Source organism: Benincasa hispida, chromosome 7, assembly GCF_027475165.1.
Source record: "Benincasa hispida cultivar pf3 chromosome 7, pf3_genome.v1.1, whole genome shotgun sequence".
Classification (NCBI taxonomy): Eukaryota; Viridiplantae; Streptophyta; class Magnoliopsida; order Cucurbitales; family Cucurbitaceae; genus Benincasa; species Benincasa hispida.
In genome coordinates, this window is record NC_143484.1 from 36613166 (window position 1) to 36622991 (window position 9826).

General features: G+C 35.6%; 1 long non-coding RNA gene across 1 annotated transcript; it reads left to right on the forward strand.

Annotated features, from left to right (window-relative positions):
- Positions 1–5590: 5590 nt before the first annotated feature.
- On the forward strand, positions 5591–6649 carry LOC150035140 (uncharacterized). Its single transcript, XR_016530960.1, has 4 exons — positions 5591–5858; positions 5953–5979; positions 6080–6133; positions 6213–6649. It is a non-coding gene; the product is annotated as an uncharacterized LOC150035140 (long non-coding RNA).
- The last annotated feature ends 3177 nt before the right edge of the window (positions 6650–9826 follow it).

Below are 9826 nucleotides of genomic sequence, written 5' to 3' on the forward strand. Positions count from 1 at the left end.
ATCCATGGCCCTTAGTATTTTATTCTCGTTGTGATGGTGTTTGTTTATCCTTAGCCTCTAGCTCATTTTTATTTGTCATGAGGCATTTGTTTATCTCTGGCCCTTGATACATTTTGTTATGATGGCGCTTGTTTATCTTTGGCCTCCAGCTCATTTTACTTTGTCACGAAGCATTTGTTTATCCCTGGCCCTTGACACTTTTTGTTGTGATGGTGTTGATACCACAAAAAATGTGCTATTTTCCGCTTCTTAATTCTAGGTCATTATGTTTAATGTGTTTATTTAATGATTTGATGGGTATCGAGCATCTTTGAGCTGGAATAATTCATAACAAGTTGTTCGAGGCTAATTTGGAGTAATTATGAGCTAATTTGAGCAACCGTGCTTCAGAAAAATGTGAAATGACGAAAATGCCCTAGATGCAGGGTTGAAACGTTATAAGACACTAGCCTCCACAATGCTGAAAAAAGGATACCATTACAAATGCTCCGAACCTTGAACGGAGGCGCGCGCATTGTCTGTTGCAGGGTTGCAACGTTGTGACTGCGACTGTTGTATAAAGTGTTTTCTTTTCGTTTTAGGGTAGAGGAATCACCCCCATTCGGGCTTCCAACCCTTTCTCCCTCTCTTCTCTTTTCCACTTTCTTATTTGGGTGTTCATTTTGTAATTAATTGAGTCGATGTTAGGTTGTAGCTTCTCATCCTCCATGAAAATGTAAGATTTTGGTTTCTGAGCTTAGGGATTTGGAGGAACTTAATGTTATTTTGGGAGATATTTTGGGAGATATTTTGGGAGATTCTGACTTTATGATGTATATGATCTTGTTTATGGGTTTCAATCTAAGCTTTGGGTTTATGAATGGCATGATTCTATTATTGATTGACTACCAATAATTCATTGTGTGATTTGATTGCTTAGAGATAACTTGTAATATGTGGCATTTAATTATAAGTTAATCTCAAAAGAAGCAATCGGTTAGTTAGGCTTGCAATTCATTGTCTATAATGAATAGTAGTTTGTTCTATCAACCTAGAGAGAAACCATATTGAATGCTTAATTAGACGGTGGAAGTTAAATACTCATCTTAGCGTCATCCCTAAAGCTTAATGCAATTGGTTAATCATGTTTATTATGGATTCATTTGGGCATGTTTAGCTAATTAGATAGTTAGGACCATTGTTTAGGATTCTAACTAAATTGGGCTAAGCAAAGAAAGGAGTTTAAGTCATATGTTATGGTTCAATGATCTTAATGTCATTGGGTGAATTCATTCCTCCGATCTAGGACATCATGATTGATTGCATTTTTATCTTTTAATTTCATTGCACTTTATTTTATTTTATGCATTTCCTATTCTAATCCACAACCACCCCTCCCATTATATAACTTTTAACTAAAAATGAGCTTCGATGAACTAATCTTCTGCGCTTCCATGTTACTCGACTCCAAACTTATCACTTTTACTACTAGTTAGTATAAGTTGTTTGTTTAGTGAATTATAAGTATTATTTGATTGGCGGTTTTGTAGGAGTGACACCAAAAAGACTTCCATCAGGCGCTTGTTTATCCTTGGCCTCTAGCTCTATTTTACTTTTTCATGATGCACTTGTTTATCCCTGGTGTTTGACACCTTATGCTATGATGACGCTTGTTTAATCTAGCCTCAAGCTCATTTTCACTTTGTCATGATGTGCTTGTTTATCCCTTGCCCTTAATACCTTTTTGATGCAGTGGTGCTTTTTTATCCTTAGCTCTCAATGTTTTATTTCTGCTGTGATGGTGCTTGTTTATTCCTGGCCTTCAGCACGTTTTACTTTGTCATGTGGCGTTTGTTTATCTTTGGCCCTTGACACCTTTTTACTGCAGTGATATTTGTTTATCTTTGGCCCCCAATGTTTTACTTTTGCTATGATGACGCTTGTTTATCCCTGGCTTCCAGCTTATTTTATTTTTTCATGTGGTGCTTGTTTATCACTGGCTTTTGGCATTTTTTTGCTATGGTAGTGCTTGTATATCCTAGCTCCCAGTGTTTTATTCTCGTTGTGATGGTGCTTGTTTATCCCTGTCCTCCAGCTCATTTTTATTTGCCATGAGGCGCTTGTTTATCCTTGGCCCTTGACACTTTTTTTGTGATGGTGCTTCTTTATTCTTGGCCCTCAGCTCATTTTTACTTTGTCACGAGGCGTTTGTTTATCTCTGGCCCTTCACACATTTTCACTATGATGGTGCTTGCTTATCCCTGGCCTCCAGCTCATTTTTATTTGTCATAAGGCACTTGTTTATCCCTGGCCTTTGACACCTTTTGTTGTATGGTACTTTTTTATCCCTAGCCTCCAGCTCATTTTTACTTTATCATGAGGCGCTTGTTTATCCTTGGCCCTTGACACCTTGTGATGGCGCTTGTTTATCCCTAGTCTCCAGCTCATTTTTACTTTTTCATGAGGCGCTTGTTTATCCCAGGCCCTTAACACCTTTTAGTATGATGACGCTTGTTTATCCCTAGCCTCCAACTCATTTTTACTTTGTCATGAGGCTCTTATTTATCCCTAGGCCTTGACACCTTTTGTTGTGATGGCACTTTTTTAATCTAACCTCCTGCTCATTTTTACTTTGTCATGAGGCGTTTGTTTATCCCTGGCCATTGACACCTTTTGCTATGATGGTGCTTGTTTATCCTTGGTCTCCAGCGCATTTTATTTAGTCATGAGGCGATTGTTTATCCCTGGCCCTTGACAACTTTTTTTTGCAATGGTGTTTGTTTATCCCTGGCCCCTACTGTTTTATTTTTGTTGTAATGACGCTTGTTTATTCCTAAAGTTCAATTCGTTTTATTTTGTCATGTGGTGTTTGTTTATCCTTAGCCCTTGATACCTTTTTACTATAGTGGGGTTTGTTTATCTTTGGCCCCAAGTGTTTTATTTTTGCTATGATGACGCTTGTTTATCCCTGGCCTCCAGCTCGTTTTATTTTGTCATGTAGCACTTGTTTATCCGTGGCTCTTGACATTTTATTTGTTACGGTGGTGCTTGATTATCCCTGGCTCCCAGTGTTTTATTCTCGATGTGATGGTTCTTGTTTATCCCTGACCTCCCGTTTATTTTTATTCACCATGAGGTACTCGTTTAAATATTTCGTGTTGCATGCAAATATACATGGTCAAGTTATAATATTAAAACGGCTTGTAAGGTCGAGTATGTTGGATTGTATCAGTAAGAAGCGAAAGCAACAAGGATCAATAAGTACTCTAATTCATTAATTTTGGCAGAAACTAAAGCATGTCTTGCAAAAACAAGTGGGTTTTAAGTCATACCTTTGTAGAACTTCTTCAAAACTCGATTCCAGACACAGATTTCTCCAAATCTCGTTGCAGACCACCTCAAGATCTTTCTCACTATTCTCTTTGTGCTCTAGATTGAGTTATGGGACTCAAAATAAGCTTGAATGAAGGGAATTTGGAGAAGAGCTCACAGCAGCAACCCAATTGAAGAACACCTTCTTCAACTCGAATTTTTCAGAAAAAATCTACCGATTGCATGCCTCAAATTCACTTCAATCTTCTTAATATATTGCAGACTATCATGCAAAGAAGATGGTTGCATGAGATGCAGCTCATACTTGGAATAATTGAAGTCTAAAGTTGGTGTGTTTTATCTGAGCAACTTGAAGGTGATAATGGAAAAAACCAAATTTCCATTTTTGTGTTTTATTTATCTTTGTTCAATTTTTCAATTGATTTCACAAATCAATTTATTTTCTAAAATTGAAAATATTATTAATTTTACAAAATTAATTTTCTTAATAAAATTAATAAATAATTATTTAAACAATTTAAAAAATTCTAATTAATTTAATATCAAATATTAAATTAATTTTACACAAATCTACTTTCATATATTTAAATCATATTTAAATATTAATTCTCCATTTCTGTTTAATTCTTAAAATTAAACATGTAATTATATCTCATATAATTAATAATTCCTATAATTCTAATTTGAACGTTTCAAATTAACTTATCACACTACTCTAAAGCTAATTCATTTACGAGCTAGTAAGGGGACCTCGCGGACCTACAAATTATGGGCTCCAATGATCCGAGATTAATCGGTTAAACTCATTACACCGAACTAATCCCATTCGATAACTAATGGGTCACTCAACTAAAGCTCATAGTTGAACTCCTCACTGTAGATATATTATGTTCACATGATATAACCAATTAGTAAGTTAACCATTCACATGTTGTTCGTAATAATGGTTAGGTCAAATGTCTGTTTTACCCTCGAGATTACTTTTGTCCCTTAAGTCCTACTGATCCTCTAATGAACAATTGATTTGTGATTCAATCAACAAACTGAGTCTCTCTCGGATCAATGAGAGGGTGGGACCTCTTGTTCAAGACCCAAAATCAGCACTTAAGGGAAAACCTCTCTAGTATCGATTAATGGATCTAGATGATCTCTTTAAGGTAAACAATAACTTTAATATCATGTATTGATACAAATCAGTTGGCTTCTTTTAACAATTTGTTCATACTTTTCTGTTCCAAATTAATACTCTAATGCACTGATGCAGGGACATTATCATGATATATTCATGCTTTAGAAAAGTGCTCACTTTAATATTCATGCTTTGTATTTCTATGGCTCTTGTAATTGTTTCCTTGCTTTAGAAAAGTGCTCACTTTGGAATTTGGTTGTACAGTACTTTGGTTAATGGAATACCGTATGTGCGACAGCTTGTGATTATGTGCTTCACATGGCTCAAAGGGTGAGATGTAAATATATTTAATCAGTTTGTGCCATGGCTGATATGGAATGGGATATTGAGACGCTAGATACACTTGTTAGGTTTATAGTTGGTGGTTAATATGTGTGTGTTTTTTTTGGCCAAAGAATAAACTTACCTTAATTAAAAGGAAGGTGGAAAGAATGATGTCGAAGTCTGCCCAACCCAAGTCAGAAAAGATTATTGCACCACTGGATTTCACTTTCTTTTTCCCCTTCAAAATTTTTGAGTTTTTCCTACAACTCTTTTACAGCCATGCCAAAACCTTTTCTTTGCAGAATTGTAAAAGGAGAAAGGGTACCACGAGACTTAGGCTCCTCTTAACATATGTGCAAAACGGCATTGAAGAGCCATGGCAGAGAATTCCTTCCATCATTGCTCTTTTCGCTGCAGAGGCATCCTTTATTTTGTTGGAACCATCCCATCATCATTATGCAGCAATAAGTAAATTTTTGGTGCGATCTGCCAGGATGAATAGGAAGGTAATATTTTTGTGATTGATGTATGTCTTGCATTTTTTGACACAGCAGTTATATGTCTTTTAAAATAAGAATTAAGTGAGGATATATATGTGAATGATGGAATGAACGTGAGGAAAAAAACAGTTCTTCGGTTAAGCTCATTATTTCAAAATTTTCACTGTGTTGTATAAATTTATATGTTCAAGGTATGGCTCTATGCTAAACGTTAGATTTAAGAGAATTTTGTTTTAGAACTTGATATTGTTCTTGTGTGTTATGATGTGTGTTTTCTTAACTCATATCCTAACTTCAATTTTGCTTCTTTGCAATAAACTTTCAGAAACTATTGACATGGATCTGATGATCACAGGAGTATCGGCAAGCGAAAGGATGCGAAGGGAGAGTTTATTATCGGCAACTCGCAACATTATTATGGAGAAAATGCAGTTTGGAGGACCCTCCATGCACCTGGTCGAGGTCTACTGCTAACTTTTACTGTGTGCAGTAACTTTACTTGTTAACTTTTACTGTGTAACCCATCAACCGATCTTTGGCGATTTCTCTTCCTCGAGCCTGTAACATGCCCGGCGTTCCCGTCCAATGCAGAGGTACAACTCCAAACTTTCTTGAAAGTTGTTCACTTTAATCTATTTCTCGACTAGCAAGTCGATAACTTGATGTTTGTTTTGGTTCCTTTTGCAGCCTCTGTTGCTCCCATTCCAGCTCCAGGTAAATGCTTTTCTTCAGAGAGTGACAAGACTGATGTTTTTATGGAGTCAAAGATAATGACAGTTTTTTTCTTTTCTTTTTTTGGGGTATGTTTTGATAGGTCCTATCCCACTTGGTCCAGCTCTTTCTCCTGAAGCTTCACCAACTCCACAAGGTACTATGGTATATTTTACTCTTGGCTTTGAATTTGAAAATTTTGTGTTAATGTCCAAATGCTATGCTTTCTCGATTAGGTTCTGGCATCTCTCAACCCGTCACGCCTGCACAGTCACCGAAAGCAGACACTACAAAGTTTCTATCTCCGCCTTCAACTGGGGGAGGAGCTGAAAATCCATCCTCGACCACCGATGCCGGTAATGGGATTTCGCCTGACCTGACTCTATCATCCGGGACCATACCTTTAATGTATCTTTAATGTCGGTGAAAGCCTGAATTTCTTCTAGGGTTAGCTTAGGATTGATGTCAAGTTACCTAGGTCATCGCTTTGAAATAGTCAGTCTTAAATAGTAAACACCGTTATAAAGTAAGAATGATTGATTTCGTGGTCTGATCTTGTACAAATCCTTTTGCACAGGACGTCGCCACTCCTCATGTCATAACATGTACGAATTAGAATCACATTGTTTGTAACACTTTACAACTCTTTATAACAACAACAGAGTAGGCCGCATCCAATAGTGTTGCCAGAATAAGGCACCCAACCTTATTCATATACTATAGATCATTTTGACTATTTACTCGAACCTGATCAACTTTTATGTCTCCACATAAAGTTCAAGTACTCATGTAATAGTCAAGGGTCTTTTAGGTCTATTAGATTTCTCATAAGCAATACATATATTCAATAACAGCTTATTGAATTTTCAAAATAAGTTCTATTGTTTACAAACCACGAGTTTTAGGACATAAAACCCAACAAACTCCTACTTTGACTAAAACTCCAATGGTAACTTATATATCCAATATATAAGATTGAGTTTCTGAGTTTTATAGAGAAATACAATAAGCTAGGGTATCTCATACCCATGGTTTACCATTCGGTATCTCATACCCGATATTTCTCCCACTTGCCTTAAGTTATTAACCTAGTATTCCTAGTCTTACTAAGTGATTCTCAAACACTTTAACCAAGAGAATCTTTGTAAACATATTAGTGTACAATGGACTTTTTATTAAACTATATGGGGAATGCATCTTATTCTCAATAATGACCAGGAAGTCATACTTTCCTCCTACTACATTGAGATACTCTCAACTCTTTGAGTAAGACATATCTGACCTATCTTAACAACTCTTGTTAACAGTATTAATTTAGTAACTCTTTATTAAATAGATCTAGAAATCTTTAAATTTTATATACTTTGATCTAATCAATTTCTAGCCGTTTTTAAATATCTGAATATTTGCAAATAGATTTTCATAGTTTGATTCTTAACATGAGTTGCTATGAAACAGAACAAACATAATTTTCGAAAATGAACATTTCATTTACAACAAAAATATAAACATTTTGTTCTTTACAAGATAACAAAAGCAGGTAATATTATCATCAATCAGCAACATTTCCCACTAATTAAGTTGAACAAGCGGTCCTCAGGAACTAATTTTCCTGTTTAGCTTTCTCTGCTCTCTTCTCAACAAGGTATTGAGGGAAATTTCTCTTCCAGTACCCTTCTTCATTATAGTGGAAATACTTTCCTTTGTTTGCAGCATTTCTCTTGCCTTTCTTTCCAGTAGGTTTCTTCTTTCCTTTCCTTTTGTTCTTCTTCGCAGGAATACTCTTACTCTGTGAAGAGGAAGCAACATCAAGCTCGGAGGACGTTCCTTTTTTTCAGCAGTAGTAATGTTTACTTTTGATTCCAGACCTTTAGTTCTCAACATAATTTGTTAAGCCTGTAGCTCATTCAGCAGAGTACTCAAACTGTATTCAATTTTATTCATGAGTGCACACGTGCAGAACTGAAGAAAACTCTTCGAAAGAAATTCTATAATAAAACCAACTTGACTTCTCTCGTCAATAACAGCATCGTTTACTTCCACCACATTAAAGTGGACCATCCTGTCCAGGACATGTTCACGAACAGAGGCCCCCTCTTTCATGCGGTTGTTGTAAACGTACTTGATAGCATCATGCCTTAGAGTGAAGGACGGTTGTCCGAACATCCCTCGTAGAGATTTCATAATCTCTTTGGCAGTACCCATATCCTCATGTTTCATCGCCAAAATATCAGATATGCTAGCGAGGATATAAACACGGGTTTTATGATTTGTCCTGATTCATCTATCATACGCATCCCGAACAGTTCAGTTTGTATTAGAGCTCAGAACAAGAGGACAATCCTCTGGTAAGACGAATCATAAATCGTCTATCACAAGTATAGTATTCAAATTTGATTTTCAGGTTACATAATTATCCTTAATCAGTTTATCAGATGCCAACAATTGTATTATCGAAGTCGTCATTATGAAATTATAAACAAATTCTATAAGTGAATTGCATTTAAATCCAATCAAGTTTTAGCAAAGTAATATTATACCTAAGATTTATTATGTAAGTGTATGTAACCCTCCATTTTCAGACGTTAGAGGTTGGCCTCAACTATGCTACCGAAGTGGAGAGACAAGGTTAGGAATGGTCCTAAGAAATTCTATCTATCTTTGGAGCTTGAGTTGTTCCGAATCCTATGTTACAACCCTGGGGATAGCCGTCGTTAAATGACTAGTAAAGGGCTACTTAAAGCTAGACGCAACATAGGAATCTCACGGTTCAAACTAATGTAAGAGATCGCAGGATATGTTGACATATTTCCTTCACCCGCTTACTATGAACCACTTCCTCCATTTACCTTGTTATTGACTCAAACAAAATACTTTCAGTGTGGAGGTCACTCCCAGGGTGACATGAAGCATCATATGAATCTCACAGTATAAACTATGTGGAGATGTGGCAGTTGAAATCCATATATCGTATATTTGATTTTTGTTTGAACAACTTCCCCTTATTCACCCAAATCTAGATTTATGCTAAAAAATACTTTCTGTATAGAGGTCACTCCCAGGGTGACACGAAGTACCGCTTAAATCTAGACTGTGAACTCTTAAAGACGTGAGTGCTAAAAATAACGTATCGCATATATTATTAATCTCTCACTGAAGTTTTCTAATAACTTTATCATATAGAAGTTATTGAACTCCCACTGAAGTGTTCTATTCTTTAGGTTAATTTATACTTAGGTTCTTTTACAGCTAATAAAAACAATCCTAAGTCTATGTGGTTTATCCAAGTATAACACTTATAAATAGATTTAAACCTACGACGTCTAGGTGATAAACCATTTTATTAGCTCACATCGCTCACATATGTTCATAAAACCAGTTACCAACGCTCAATAATTTGGCTATAATCCCCAGGTAGAAGGTGTTCTGTAGACCGTCAACTTAATTACCCCCAACTTTTAACAGGATTATATAACGGTTGAGTTTGTAACCCAAGTTTTACAAGTTTTAACGACCTATTTTAACTAGATGCAGCTGTTCTTTCTTATGGATTTTAAATGTCTAACCCAATTTTATAACAACTTACAAAATTTTAAACATACCAAACTTCCACAACATACATCAAAGGCATTCAATATTTAATATAACAATTATATTAAATACAAGAAACCCTAATATGCATACTATATATTATAACATATTATAACATACTTTCAATGCATGTAACATGCTTCCTACGGTGGGATTTTAAATCTACATGGCATACTGTATGCACATACAATATTTATTTAATTATAACATACAAAAAATATATAAATAATTAAACACAAACTGATATGGTTTTAGTTTT